The sequence below is a fragment of the Nicotiana tabacum genome, chromosome 4 (assembly GCF_000715075.1).
Source record: "Nicotiana tabacum cultivar K326 chromosome 4, ASM71507v2, whole genome shotgun sequence".
NCBI lineage: Eukaryota > Viridiplantae > Streptophyta > Magnoliopsida > Solanales > Solanaceae > Nicotiana > Nicotiana tabacum.
In genome coordinates, this window is record NC_134083.1 from 82,518,947 (window position 1) to 82,534,922 (window position 15,976).

Here is a 15,976-nt window from a genome sequence, read left to right on the forward strand (position 1 = left end):
TACCTTGCTCTTTAGGAACTATTAATTTTGATAAATCCGTATGTGATTCTGGTGCTTCAATTAATTTAATGCCTCTATCTATCTACAGAAAACTGGATAAGGAGATTGAAGAGATAAGGTCTGTGATAAGTAGGGATTTTAGCCTATTAATTGCTCTCTTTTACTTGTGTTTTGGGCCAAAAATGCGTGAAGGTATTCCCGAAAACTAACTAAATATGCTTGATTTCAGGGTTCAAAATGAGCCAAAGGAGCCATAATCAACTCACAAAGGAGTTAAAACTTGAACAAAAACCAAGACTGGGCCAAGAGGTGTGGAACGCGGACCGCGAAAAAAATATGCGGCCGCGAAAGTATCAACGAGGACGCGACCATTATTTCGCAATCCGCGATATGAAGAATCAGAAAGATGTTTTTTGGGCACAAACAAGAACACGGACCGCGACAAGAAGATGCGGTCGTGAAAGTACCAGCACGACCGCGATGGGAATTCCGCGGACCGCAGTTGCTAAGGTTCAGAGAGTGCATAATTCAAGCAAAAATGAGAAGGGCGGCCCGCGTCAAAGTTACGCAGCCGCGGAAGTCTCTCATGCGGACGCGGTGAAAATTACACGGTCCGCGAAACAAGGTTCAACCGAGGTCCAGATACGAAGAAACACGGACCGCGATCAGAATTACGCGGCTGCAAAAGCAAGTGTACGGCCGCGGTCAAAATTACGTGGCCGCGAAACTTCCGCTGGGGCATTTTTGTTCGAAAATTTCAGCTTAGTATAAATAGATCTTTTTGTCAATTTTAGGTGATGTTATATTTTTGCTCAGTACGTGAGACGGCTAGGTTTTCCTTTTTGGGAAATTTTATACAAGATTTACTTTATAGCATTAGATTTTAATCTTTTAATTTAGTATTATGGATTATATCTTCTCTTTATCTTTGATTTATGCTATTATTATGAGTAGCTAGACTCATAGTTAGGGTTGTGACTCAACCCTAGTGTGGGTATTTAATGGGTCTTGAATTTTAGGGCTTGAATGTTTATGGGTTAGTAATATTTAGCTTAGTTCTTGCTAGAATTATAGAATTAGTGGTTGCAAATACTGATTCATGCCTTTATGATTTGGTCTCTTCTTGAGAAAGAGGGATTAAGTCTGGAAAAACTAGGCTAACAAGGAATTGGGGTGAACTCAAGAAATTGATAACCCCAATTAAAGGGTTAAACCTAGAGATAGTAATACTCGACTTGAGCTAATATCACATGACTCGCATGAATACCAGTTGGACTTGAGAAAGCCAAATTGGGCAAAATTACTCAAACTATCGAGAGATATAGGGTGAGTACTTGGGTGTGATGGCTATATTACGATCCCAAATTAATCAAGCTTGCCCTAGATTTTTACTACTCGTTAGATGTCCACCTAGGCGAAAGTCACTACCCTAGTCCTTTTAAACACTTGTAAACCAACATAAAAAATATTGTACTTAGCTTTAATCATTGCATACAATAGAATAGAATTAGAAGTAGAATCAACACCATCATGTTTGGAAGTGCAATTAGGAACAACACACGCATCTAGACTTAGATATAAACCTAATTCCAAATCAATTAACTCCCTATGGAAATCGATTCCGACTTTGTTGGGTAAAATTGCATCGACAATCCTCGCTACTCAATAGTGGTGTAGGTTTGGACCCGATCAATTTTTGTTGCCATTGATAAGGAGTTAGACGGTCTTAGCTATATATCTAACTATTTGTGTGTTTTATTTTTCTTTCATTCCTTTTTTCTAATTTTTGTGTGTCAATTACTTTTAGGTGCCAAATGACTCTTAACGAGGTCCTCGGACATATTCCTCAAGGGGAGGAGGTAGATGAAAATGAAGTGGATGAGGTTCACCTTGAACCTCAAGTACAAATAAGAGGCCGCCCGCCTCATGACAACGTTCCAAACCTCTCCCACCTCCTCCAAGGGCAGCACACCGGGTGTTGCCCAATGAAGGCTACGCAAGTGCAATTGTCCCACCCCGGATTCGGGCGGGCAATTTTCAAATAACCAATGCCATGCTTACTCTATTGGAACAAAGGGATTTCTTCACCGAAGCTCCACATCAAAACGCATATAAGCATCTTAAAGGTTTTGTAGACACATGCTAGGGGAGCAAGCAGACGAATGTATCTGAGGACGCTTTGAGGTTAAGGCTTTTCCCTTTCTCACTTAGAGGGAAGGCTTTAGATTGGCTTGAGAGGATACCCAACCATTCCATCTCCACTTGGGATGAGTTAGCCGAGAAGTTCATAGCGAAGTTCTTTTCTCCGAGACATATGGCAACATTGAGAGATGAAATCTTTGCTTTTAAACAAGAGCCAAATGAACAGTTACATGAGATTTGGGAACGGTACCGGACAATGGTCAAAGAATGCCCAACAACGATATGACTGAAGCAATGATCCAGCAAACCTTTTATAGGGGTATCAACACAACTAACTAGTGTGTGGTGAATCAGCTCGCAGGGGGTAACTTCATGAACACGCCATATTCAGAAGCATGTGAAATATTAGATGAGATGGCTTACACCTCTTCAGCTTGGCAAAGTCGGGCCAACGTTCCCCAGGGTGACCCTAATGTTATCCACCTTCACAAGGAACTCCATGATCACGGACAAGCCATAGCAGAGTTGACAACTACCATGAATCAGTTAGCCAAGGCACAGCTTCATCAGGTTCAGGGGCCAAAGCAAGTAAATGCCATGGAAGGGTTGAATGTAATGGTTAACAAGAGGAGACAAAGAGGTCAACAAGTTCAACACAATCAGGATCAATTTGAGCAAAGTGGTAGTGGGTACAACCAAGATGACTCTTATGACGATCAAAGTGAAGAGGTTCAATATGTGAACAATTACCAAGGTCAACGGAGCAATGCTCCAAATCAACAACAGTGGAGATCACAGGGAAACAATCAAAATTGGGGCAACCAAGGCCAAGGAAATTGAAATAGTGGCAACAACTACAATCCGAATAATTGGGGGAACAACAATCAAAATTGGGGGAATCAAGGAAATAACCAAGGCAATTGGGGTGGCAACAATAATAGTAATTGGGGAGGCAATGGAAACCAAGGGGGTTGGAACAACAATAATCAATGGAACCGGGGGTTGGGCCCTTAAAGGTCCTCGATGTATCAACAACCCAACAACCCGCCTCCATATCCGTTACAAGGGCAAAGTTCTTCAAACAATAAGATGGGACGAATAGAAAGTATGTTCAAGCAAATGATGGAAAGAAACGCCGACTCTGATGCCCAAATAGCCTCCCACAATACTTCTATCCGCAACTTGAAAGTACAAATGGGTCAAATTTCTCAAGCATTGAATACTCGCCTTAAGGGGGCACTACCAAGTGGTACGGTAGTAAACCCAAAGGGTGGGAATAGTAGAGACCATGCTATGGCGGTGACCACAAGAAGCGGTAGAGGTGGAGATGCAAGTACCTCCAATCCAAGAAAGATTGTGAACGATGATTTGGTTGTGCAAGAAGAGGATGATCCAAGAAATGATGATAATGTGAATGATGAAGTGAGGATAGACATTGTTGAAAATATGGAGGAGACACAAGATGATGTGAACCCGTCTAGGGAACACGTGATAGACACACCGGATCCGGTAGTGCCCAAAGCCAAGGCTCCTTTGCCAAGGCCTCCTCCACCATATCCTCAAAGGCTTGCAAAGTAAAACAACGAGAACCAATTCAAGAAATTCATTGATATGATGAAAAGTTTATCCATAAATGTATCATTGGTTGAAGCTCTAGAACAAATGTCGGGATATGCCAAGTTCATGAAGGACTTGGTAACAAAGAAGAGGTCAATGAACTATGAGACAATCAAAATGACACATCAAGTGAGTGCTATTGTGCATTCCATGGCTCAAAAGCTAGAATATCCTGATGCCTTTACAATTCCATGCACTATCGGTAGTGCCACTTTCGCCAAAGCCTTGTGCGATTTGGGAGCGAGCATTAATTTGATGCCATATTCTGTGTTCAAGACATTGGGGATTGGGCAACCAAGACCTACTTCTATGAGGTTGCAAATGGCAGACCGAATAATGAAGAGGCCATTGGGGATAATTGATGATGTGCTAGTTCGGGTCGACAAGTTCATACTTCTCGCAGATTTTGTGATACTCGACTGTGAGGTTGACTATGAGGTGTCAATCATATTGGGGAGACCTTTCCTAGAAACAGGGAAGGCATTGGTTGATGTGGAATCTGGGGAGCTCACCTTCCAGGTGGGCAAAGAAAAAGTTGTGTTCCACGTGTGCAAGTCAATGAGGCAGCCTAATAGCAATGAAGTATGTTCTTTTGTGGATCTAGTGACGAAGGTGATTGTTGATGACACGAGTGCTATGATCAATGTAGAAGACCCTATAGAAGCTGTGTTGTTGAATCATGAGGATGATGGAAAGGCAGGCTTGATAGAATGTGCAAATGCTTTGCAAGGAATAGGATCCTACACATATGGACCCCGTAAACTTTCCTTGGACCTTGAGAACCGGAAGACTCCGCCAACAAAGCCCTCAATCGAGGAGCCACCAACATTGCAGTTGAAGCCCTTGACTTCACACCTCAGGTATGAGTTCTTAGGGCCTTGTTCCACATTACCTGTTATTCTTTCTTCGTGCTTAACTAACATGCATGTAGATTCCATCCTTGCGGTGCTTCAAAGAAGGAAGAAGGTAATAGGTTGGACATTGGCGGATATTCAGGGTACAAGCCCCGCCTTCTGTATGCACAAAATCATATTGGAGGAAGATGCCAAACCCTCCGTGGAACATCAAAGGAGGTTGAACGAGGCCATGCAGGAGGTAGTCAAGAAGGAGATCATCAAGTGGCTAGATGTAGGGGTTGTGTACCCCATTTCTGATAGTTCATGGACTTCACTGGTACAATGTGTACCAAAGAAGGGGGTATGACTGTGATCACAAATGATAGAAATAAATTGATCCCTACAAGAACTATTACCGGTTGGAGGGTATGCATGGATTATAGAAATCTGAACAAAGTGACCCGCAAAGACCATTTTCCATTGCCATTTCTTGACCAAATATTGGATAGACTCGCCGGGCGTGCTTATTATTGATTTTTGGATGGGTACTCTGAGTACAACCAAATTCTCATTGCACCTGAAGACCAAGAGAAAACCACCTTCACCTGTCCGTATGGTACATTTGCATTCTCACGGATGCCGTTTGGTTTGTGTAATGCACCGGCTACCTTTCAGCGGTGTATGATAGCAATATTTATGGATATGGTGGAGGACTCCCTTGAGGTGTTCATGGATGATTACAGTGTTGTGGGGGATTTCTTTGAAGAATGTTTGGATATTCTTGACAAAGTGTTAGCCCGATGTGAAGAGACCAACTTAGTGCTTAATTGGGAAAAGTGCCACTTTATGGTCGAGAAGGGCATTGTCCTCGGCCATAAGATCTCAAAGAACGGTATTGAAGTGGACAAAGCAAAAATTTAAGTGATATCAAAACTCCCTCCTCCAACTTCCGCCAAGGGAGTGAGGAGCTTTCTTGGTCACGCGGGGTTTTATCGAAGGTTCATCAAGGATTTCTCAAAAGTGGTGAACCCCTTGTGCAAGTTGTTGGAAAAAGATGCAAAGTTTGTGTTCAATGATGATTGCATGAAAGCTTTTGAGCTTCTCAAGTATAGATTAACCACCACTCCCATCATTACTGCACCCAATTGGAGCTTACAATTTGAGCTCATGTGCGATGCTAGCGACGTTGTGGTAGGAGCGGTTTTGGGGCAAAGGATCAACAAGTTATTTCATTCGGTTTATTATGCAATCAAAACAATGAACGACACCCAAGTCAACTATACAGTGACCGAGAAAGAGCTATCAGCCATTGTCTTCACCATGGAAAAGTTTCGCCTGTACCTCATGGGTACCAAAGTGATTGTGCACACCGATCACCCGGCACTTCGTTATTTGATGAGTAAAAAGGACTCTAAGGCTAGGTTGATGAGACAGGTTCTTCTTCTACAAGAGTTTGACCTTGTTATCATAGATCGAAGAGGGAGTGAGAATCAAGTGGCGAACCATTTGTCCCACTTGGAAGAGGAGGGGCGGCCCCATGATGGCCTCGAAATTAATGATTCATTTTCGGATGAACAACTCCTCTCCGTGTATGTGACTAGGATACCTTGGTTCGCCGATATGGCTAACTTTCTTGTGACCGGCATTCTCCCGAATGGGTTCTCTTCAAACTAAATGAAGAAGCTCAAATGGGACTGCTTGGTTATTTTTGGGACGAGCCATATCTTTTCAAAATTTGCAATGATAGTGTTATCCGGAGATGTGTTCCGGAAGAAGAGCAATTGAGTATTCTTGAAGCTTTCCATTTATCGCCCTATGGTGGTCACCATAGTGGGGCGAGAACTGCTACAAAGGTCCTAAGCTGTGGATTCTATTGGCTCACCTTGTACAAAGACGCTAGCGAGCTTGTTAGGCGTTGTGATGAGTGCCAAAGAGTTGGTGGAATTTCCAAGAAAAATGAAATGCCCCTCACCACTATTCTCGAGATTGATATTTTTGATGTGTGGGGCATCGACTTTATGGGGCCATTTGTGAGTTCATGTGGGAATACTTATATTCTGGTTGCTGTTGATTATGCTTCCAAATGGGTTGAAGTTTTGGCTTTGTCCAACAATGAGGCACAGAGTGTGGTGGCTTTCTTAAAGAAAAATATCTTCACAAGGTTCGGTACCCCAAGGGCTATCATTAGTGATGAGGGTTCTCATTTTTGCAACAAAGCCTTTGACACTTTACTTTCTAAGTATGGTGTTAATCATAAGGTGACAACACCTTATCACCCACAGGCTAGTGGACAAGTTGAGGTCTCCAACAGGGAGATCAAGAGCATATTATCCAAGACTGTCAATGCAAACCGGACTGATTGGTCAAGGAAACTTGACGATGCTTTATGGGCTTATCGTACAGCTTACAAGACTCCAATTGGTATGTCTCCGTAAAGGTTGGTATTTGGGAAAGCATGCCATCTTCTGGTTGAATTAGAGCACAAGGCCATGTGGGCGCTGAAGAAGTTGAACCTTGAATGGGATGTAGTTGCCAATCTCCGGGTAGAGCAACTAAATGAACTTGATGAATTCCAGTTCCATGCTTATTCCAGCTCGTCCTTATATAAGGATAAGATGAAGTACTTACATGACAAATATATCCGGAACAAAGAATTCAAGGAGGGTGACTTGGTTTTTCTATTCAACTCTCGGTTACGGATGTTTCCGGGAAAGCTCAAGTCAAAGTGGAGTGGCCCTTTTGAAGTGGTGCATGTAACTCCGTTTGGTGCTCTCGATTTGAAAAACAAAAATGGAGAAATCCTTAGAGTAAATGGGCACCGAGTGAAGCATTACCTTGGCAAGATTGATGATAGCCACGTAGTGGCCTTGATTCATTTTAAATGATGATGGTATCATGCATTGTGCCGCGACGTTAAATCAGGCGCCTCTTGGGAGGCAACCCATGTGTTTTTCTTTCTTTTGATTTTCTTCTTAGATTAGGCATTGTTTTGGATTAACTGGTTGTGAAGTGTATGTAGGAACTGGTTGTGCAGTGCAAGATTTTGACAGGAAAAATTTGGCTAAGTGTTAGAAGTTCGTGGACCGCGCCTAAAATTTTGCGGTCCGCGTGAGCATTTTGCGGCAGCATATTTTTGTCCACGGACGTGTACTTGAAAAGAGCAAAATGCTAACTCTCTGAAGTTGGACTGTCAAAAATCCTTCAGAGATCGCGGCCACGTTCCAATTTTTGCGGACCCCGTTGAATTTCGCGGGCGCGGCCAATATTTCGCGGACCGCGCCCATGTACTTGAAGCTGGTCTACATAAGGTAACATAGCGCGTACCACGATAGAATTGCGGCCGTGCTCAGGTAAGGCGGTGGGTTCCACAGTTGATTAGTATAAATAAGGGTTCCTTAAACATGTTACACTTTTGGAATCCTAACATTTCACTGCACAAAAAGCATTGTTCATCTCACCATGCGCTCAATTTTCATCTCTTTCACTTTAAGAGTTCATCTCCTACTACAATTTTACAACTGGTATGTTCAATTCCATGATGTGATTTTGTCTTTTTCTTTTCTTCTCTCTTTGTTTTAATTTTTCTTTGTTAGTTAGGATTAGATGCATGCCATGATCTCAAATTAATGCTTAATTGATACTTAAATACATGTGAGTAGTGTTTATATGCCTAATGGGGGCTGGGGTTAGTAACTTTGCATGGTTATTTGAACTAATTTTTGCACACTTAGTGAAAACCCTAGTTATCAGTGTTCTATCTTCTTGGAATTCCGTAGCCGCGGTCCATTTTACGCGGTCCGCGATAGGGTAGGCGGTCGCGTTCATTTTTTCGCGGTCCGCGCTACCCCAGCTTTTAGTTATTGAGTGATTGATAAGAGTTTGCGGCCGCGGACACTTTTACGCGGTCCGTGGCTGGTCCTTCACGACTGCATTCAAGTTTTCACGGTCTGCGCTTGTGAACTTCAAAGAATCTTTTAATTGCTTTCGCGGCCGCGTTCATTTTTCGCGGTTCGCGATTGGTCATTCGCAGCCACGTCTAATTTTTTGCGGTCCACGTATGTCCAAGATCAGAGAGTTGGTAGTTTGAACCTAACCTCTTCACGGCCGAGTTCACTTTTTAGCGGTCCGCAATGGGCATTCTGCGGCCGCGCCCACTTTTTCGCGGTTCGCGATGCGTTGTTTTGAGAAGCCCTATTGATCATTTCATATGTACTGATTTAAGGCATGATTGAACCCCAATTCTAATTATCTTTCACTATGATTAGCAGCTCAAAGAATCATAAGCAAAAAGAAAACCCTCACTAGACCTCCTGCCGATTCATCAGACACAAGTGAATATCTCCCATCCCGGGAGATTTCTGAGGGGGAATCTACACAACCTCGACAAGAGGCTCAATCACAACCCTTTCGTCTAATCGATGAAGCTACCTCCTCTTCTAGGTCATCTGATGGCTCAGAGGGAGGTAGTGAGGCATCAGAGCCATCTTCCCCACCTGCTGTAACTCCGGCCTCAACAACTGCTCCTATCAATGTAAATGAGGATGACGAGGTCCCGGATGATGGGAGATGGGGTGATACCAATGTGGGTAGTCTTGCTAGATCAAGGAAGCCCGAGGTGTGGATGGATAGATTTGTGAGCAAGAAAGCATACTCCAAATTCTGGGAATGGTGGTCCCAAAGGTCGCTCACCCTTGATAGACAGTTTATAGACAGATATCTCCTTCCCCACAATCCAAATGTCAAGAGACAGTTTGAGGAGAGAAAAGGGTGGAAGTACTTCACCAGCAAGATTCCGGATGCAAATGAGTACCTTGTCAAGGAGTTCTACGTAAATGTTGCCCACATAAAAAAGGGCACCACTGTGACAAAGGTACGGAACTTGAAAATACGGTTTGATGGCGCCACCTTGAACACATATGCCGGTTTTGAGGATGTGGAAGTTGTACAATATTTGGAGAAGATGACCCTAGATGAAGCAGCCCGTCCTTGGCTAGCGGAAGTAATAGCCATCCCCGGGACAACACCGACCTGGCTCGCAGCTGGAGTCCCAATCGCCAGAAACACCCTCAGCTTTGAAGCCAAAGGGTGGTGCACATTTGTATGCAATCGGCTTGCTCCTAGCCATCATGATAGTGACATCCCACTCTCCCGGGTGATCCTAATAGCTTCCATCATGGCGGGGTATCCAATCAATGTGGGGAACCTCATGTCCCACCACATCTCCAAAGGAACCGGAAAAGAAGAAAGGTCCTACCCCTACCCTGACTTCATCACTGTGTATCTCGTGGACCAAGGGGTAGAGGGGAGGCACTATGACACGAAGGTAAAGCAAAAGAAACCTTTCTCTTGGTATAGCCTTCAAGGACCGGACAACCCTAAAGCAAAGAGTAAAGTCACTACCTCCATTGGCCAGTCTGAAGAGCCAAGGGTAGTGGCCACCGGACCAGAGCCTTCCGCAGCAGAGGGACCTTCTGCTGCCATGCCTCCTCCTTCATCCGGGCCATCCATCATTGTGCCACTATCTGTTCCCTCATCTTCTACTTACCCCCAGACTGCACTGCAGGTTTCTCAGACCTTATCCAGCATCAATAACTAGATGCAGGCAGCTACATCAAAGCTGTTTGTTTTATCCAGTGCATTAGCAGCACAGTCAGCCCCCAGCACAACTTTAGGTACCTCTATCAGTGGATGATTCATTGAAGGAGCTTCTGGACAACCAGAAGAAGCTCCTGGACAACCAAAAGAAGATCCTGGAGACTTTGGATACTCATGGCAAGGTGATCAAGGATTTGGGCAAGCAGGTAAAGAAGATGAGAAAGACTCGGGCCTCAAAGGAGTCAGTGGAGAAGCTGAAGAAGGAGGTAGAGAAGTTCACTTATGCTGGATATATCCCACTTGACTTGCTTATAGAGGAGACTGCCCCAGCAGCATAGGTAGCAGAGCATGAGGCAGACAGAGCTCCAGTTAGAGGATTTGTGGTCCCCCAGTCAGAGGATTTGGAGATCCAGTTAGAGGACCCAGAGGGAGCTGATGATCCTATGCAGTCCGAGGACCCCACTCATGTGCATGACCCCATGCAGACAGAGACCATATAGGGAGTTTTCTTTACTCTCTAACCCTTCCCTGATCTTATTTTGATATTAGCATTGAGGACAATGCTATCTTTTATTTGGGGGGTGGTCCATTTTGATTTGGTTATGATTTGATGACATTGGTATGTAATAATTATGATACTATTTTTCTTTACTTTTATTTATCATTAGTTTCACTTTCGTTATTTTTTCACTTTGTTTATGTATATAACTTTACCATTTGATGTATATATTCATTTCCATTTTGTATATATTCATTTCATTCCGTTATTGTACATATTCATTTTACTTTCTGTAGTTTACTTCATAACTTCTTTCGTATTTTTTCTTAGTAGTTTAGCTTCTTATTTCCTTTAGTAGCTTATTTTTGAGTTTTTAGCTTCTTTTTACATTCTGCGTGATCAATAAGCCTTTGGTTTTCTTAACGCCACGCTTCTTTCCAAAGGTGGATGTTGTGTGAACCGGGTGGCTCTTCCCAATGATGGATGGCGTGACAACCTTCTTAAGGGATCGAGTCCGTTTTCTTTTTATTTTGGTGTATATAGTAGTAGTAGTAGTAGTAGTAGTAGTAGTAGTAGTAGTAGTAGTAGTAGTAGTAGTAGTAGTAGTAGTTGTGGGCCCTCGACTCTGTGATTTTCAATCTTAGCTATAGTAGTAGTAGTAGTAGTAATAGTAGTAGTTGTGGGCCCTCGACTCTGTGATTTTCAATCTTAGCTAGGGTTGTTGTGGGCCCTCGACTCTGTTCTCTTTAACAATCTAGCGGCTTGAGAGGTGAGGTATTGAATTGCAAGTCCAAGTCCCGTGCCAATAAGTCTAGAACTTGCCCTGAATGTTTGTCTGGGCAAAATTCTAAGTGTAGCTTGCTTGAGAAATAATTGTAGGCTCTCATTGGTCCAAGTTGAACTTTGAAAGCTTCTGTATCCTACCAATATGATATCCCTAGTCAACTCCTTTGATCCTAAGCCTTTTTCATTCAATACCCACATTACAAGCCTTTATCCGTTCTATAATGACCCTCTCTTGGCACCCAACCTTTCCTTAGCATTCATGATGAACAATTGGCAAAAGCATAAGTTTGGGGGAGAGATGAGTAAATTGAAACTGATAAAAGGTTCAAAGAAGAAAAAGAATTGTTGAAAAGGAAAGTCAAAGAAAAGGAAGAAAAGCCAAAAAGAAATACGTCAAAAAGAAAGAGAAGGTTGAAGGGATTCAAAGAACATAATGATGAAAGGCAAGGGATGATGAGAAAAAGGAGAAAAATGATTGTCATGAGTAAGAAAGAGTGACGGTTTGTCTCTCTAGTTCCTCTAAGGAAGAAGAAAAATGACTCAAAGAGTCAAGAAAGTATGAGCCGAAATGAGAAAATGGAGTGCTTAAGGAAAGATGAAACCATCATAGTTCGTTATGTCCTACCTTGATCCAAAAGCCTTCATTACATCCCTGCTAAAGCCCTATATGATTTCAAGTTGAGTGAGCTTACATTAGTGGTGATTTACATAAGGGGCAAGCTTATGGTACTTAGAGCCGGACTTGTGGCATTCTTTTGAGAGTGATGAGCGCACTTCTTCACAATACTTGTTTTGAGGGTTATATTCTAAAAAGAGAGATTTGCTCATGGTGAGTAGAGGAGGAGGATTTTGGGATCCACAATGACCTACGTGAGAGAGCGAGCTTCCTTGATGAATTGAGTCAACTCTTGATGCTCTAGTATCACATTAGAACTATGGAACTCAAAAGGGCATAACACGACGTTGTTGATAATTCATTTGTGTTGAGGGTAATTGTTAGTCCCAATTGATGCTTGATGAGGTCACCTTAGGCCAGCTGAAATATCTTTTTTTTTTCTTGTGGAGGTGGGAATTACCTTATTAGCTTGAGGACAAGAAAAAGCTTAAGTTTGAGGGAGTTGATAAGTAGGGATTTTAGCCTATTAATTGCTCTCTTTTACTTGTATTTTGGGACAAAAATGCGTGAAGGTATTTCCGGAAACTAACTTAATATGCTTGCTTGCAGGGATTGTTCAAAATGATCCAAAGGAGCCATAATCAACTCATAAAGGAGTTAAAACTTGAACAAAAACCAAGACTGGGCCAAGAGGTGTGGACCGCGGACCGCGGACCGCGACAAAAATATGCGACCGCGAAAGTATCAACGCGAACGCGGCCATTATTTAGCAATCCGCGATATGAAGAATCAGAGAGATGTTTTTTGGGCACAAACATGAACGCGGACCGCGACAAGAAGATGTGGCCGTGAAAGTACCAGCACGACCGTGTAGGGAATTCCACGGACCGTGGTTGCTAAGGTTCAGAGAGTGCATAATTCAAGAAAAAATAAGAAGGGCGGCCCACGTCAAATTTACGTGGCCGCGGAAGTCTCTCACGCGGACGCGGTGGAAATTACACGGTCCGTGAAACAAGGTTCAACCGAGGTCCAGATGTGAAGAAACACGGACCACGATCAGAATTATGCGGCCGCGGTTAGAATTACGCGGCCGCGAAACTTCCGCTGGGGCATTTTTGTCCGAAAATTTTAGCTTAGTATAAATAGATCTTTTTGTCAATTTTAGGTGATGTTATGTTTTTGCTGAGTACGTGAGATGGCTAGGTTTTCCTTTTTGGGCAATTTTGTACAAGATTTACTTTATAATATTAGATTTTCATCTTTTAATTTAGTATTATGGATTATATCTTCTCTTTATCTTTGATTTCTGCTATTATTATGAGTAGCTAGACTCATAGCTAGGGTTGTGACTCAACCCTAGTATGGGTATTTAATGGGTCTTGAATTTTAGGGCTTGAATGTTTATGGGTTAGTGATATTTAGCCTAGTTCTTGCTAGAATTATAGAATTAGTAGTTGCAAATACTGATTCATGCCTTTATGATTTGGTCTCTTCTTGAGAAAGAGGGATTAAGTTTGGGAAAACTAGGCTAACAAGGAATTGGGGTGAACTCAAGAAATTGATAGTCCCAATTAAAGGGTTAAACCTAGAGATAGTAATACCCGACTTGAGCTAATATCACATGACTTGCATGAATACCTAGTTGGACTTGAGAAAGCCAAATTGGGCAAAATCACTCAAACTATCAAGAGAAATAGAGTGAGTACTTGAGTGTGATGGCTATATTACGATCCCAAATTAATCAAGCTTGCCCTAGATTCTTACTACCCGTTAGATGTCCACCTAGGCGAAAGTCATTACCCTAGTCCTTTTAAACACTTGAAAACCAACATAAAAAATATTGTACTTAGCTTTAATCATTGCATACAATAGAATAGAATTAGAAGTAGAATCAACACCATCATGTTTGGAAGTGCAATTAGGAACAACACAGGCATCTAGACTTAGATATAAACCTAATTCCAAATCAATTAACTCCCTGTGGAAATCGATCCCGACCTTGTTGGATAAAACTGCACTCACTATCCTCGCTACTCAGTAGTGGTGTAGGTTTGGACCCGATCAGTCTGCACCCATATCTTTGCAGCTGGCACTCCAAACGATTATAACACCCGGGGGGATAATGGAAGATGTGTTGATTCGGGTGGATAAGTTTGCATTTCTTGTGGATTTTATAGTGGCAAATATGGAGGAAAATAAAGAGGTCTCCCTCATCCTAGGAAGACCATTCTTAGCGATGGGTAGAGTTATATTAGATATACACGAGAGAAAACTCATGCTTAGAGTGGGTGAGGAGACAGTGACTTCTAAGATGGATGTAGCAAAGGGAGCACAAAAGGACAAACCACCTGCGAGTGTTGAGTGGAAAGTAAAGGGCTCGAAAAAGAAGGCTGCGGTGAGCAAGAAAGATAAGTGTGGGGTGTACCCAAAGAAGGCCGAGAAGAAGTTATTTGTATGGATGTGTGCATTAGTTCGGGTGCGAGGAATAGAGCCCGACTTCGACTCAGACCCCGATTAGATGTTCAGGGAAGTTTCCTTTACCTTATGTTTTTTAATTGTGTGCCATAGGGACATGCCATAAATAAAAGTGTGGGGTGGGGGATATTTATATGTATGTATGTATATTAGTGGTCTTTTTGTTAGTTATAGTAGTTTGAGATAGAAAAAGTTGAAAAAAAAATAATTTTAAAGTTTTCGATTTTTCCCAACATGGATATCATCGACAGGTTTCTTGAGGAATTAAAGATGAAGGAAAAAAGAACAAAGAGATTTTGTTTTGTTTTGTTTTATTTTTTTCTTTTGTTAGGTAGTGTGATGATTCCCCCTTGGTTTTTCTTTGTGCCGCGGTTCTTTTCCAAGGGTTTTTACTTGAACCGGGTGTAGTTAATTTTTTTTTATTTTCTTAGGAGTAGAAAATCTTGTGTCGTTGTGCTAGATGAAAGCAATATCTCTTGACTTTATTATGCCTTGAGAATAGTAAGTACTTTAGTTGTGATGCTTAGGCTGAGATTTTGACTCTTGTATAAGTACCTCAAATTGTATGATCTTAACTTTGCTTAATTGCTTTGACTAAAGAGTCGAGATAGATCTGGTCCTAAGTGAGTTATGTGCCAATGTGTGTGTGAGGTTTTATGATATTCTGTGCATGTCGGTTGATGTCTAGAACTTGCCCCACGTATTTGTAAAGCAAAATAGTAGTCTTGTTCAGTTTAGGAAGTGATATAGACATTTCTTTGTTGAGCCAGATATATACTTTTACCCACCAAATAAATGTGTATTGTAGTTAACCCCCTTTGAGCCTGTAATCTTGTTTCTTTGGTAACCACATTACAAGCCTTACCCATTTGTTTGGATTAACCATGTATTTGAGCCTTTTACCTCTCGTGAGCACTTGAATTTGTTATGAACTTTGTAAAAGTAAAGTGTGGGATGTTGGTTTGGCTTTTGAGTGGAACTATTAAAATAGGAGAAAGGTGCATTGTTTTGAAAAAGTAAGAGCCACTTGATTTCAAAAATAAAAAGAGTAGTTGTATTGTTGTGAAAAATATTCCTCGATAGCGGTAACTCTTAATGTATTTGTGCTTAAATAAGTTGTGAGTTGATGTATATTGATGTGAAGGTTGGGATTTAGTCTGACATAAGTGTGGGGTTTAAATTGTTAATGTATATGTATTAAAGTGCTTAGGGAGGTGTAGTCACTATATCCAAATCTATCATACCCGTCCCGCAGCCTACATTACAACCAAGTAGATTCCTACTTGATCCTTGACTGAATGAGCTCAATTAGTAGAGTATTACACTACGGGCAAGCTATGGTACATCTTCTGTGGCATATGAATTTTAATTCTGAGAGTCAGTGAATTCTTTCTATCTTGAGTTCCTAAT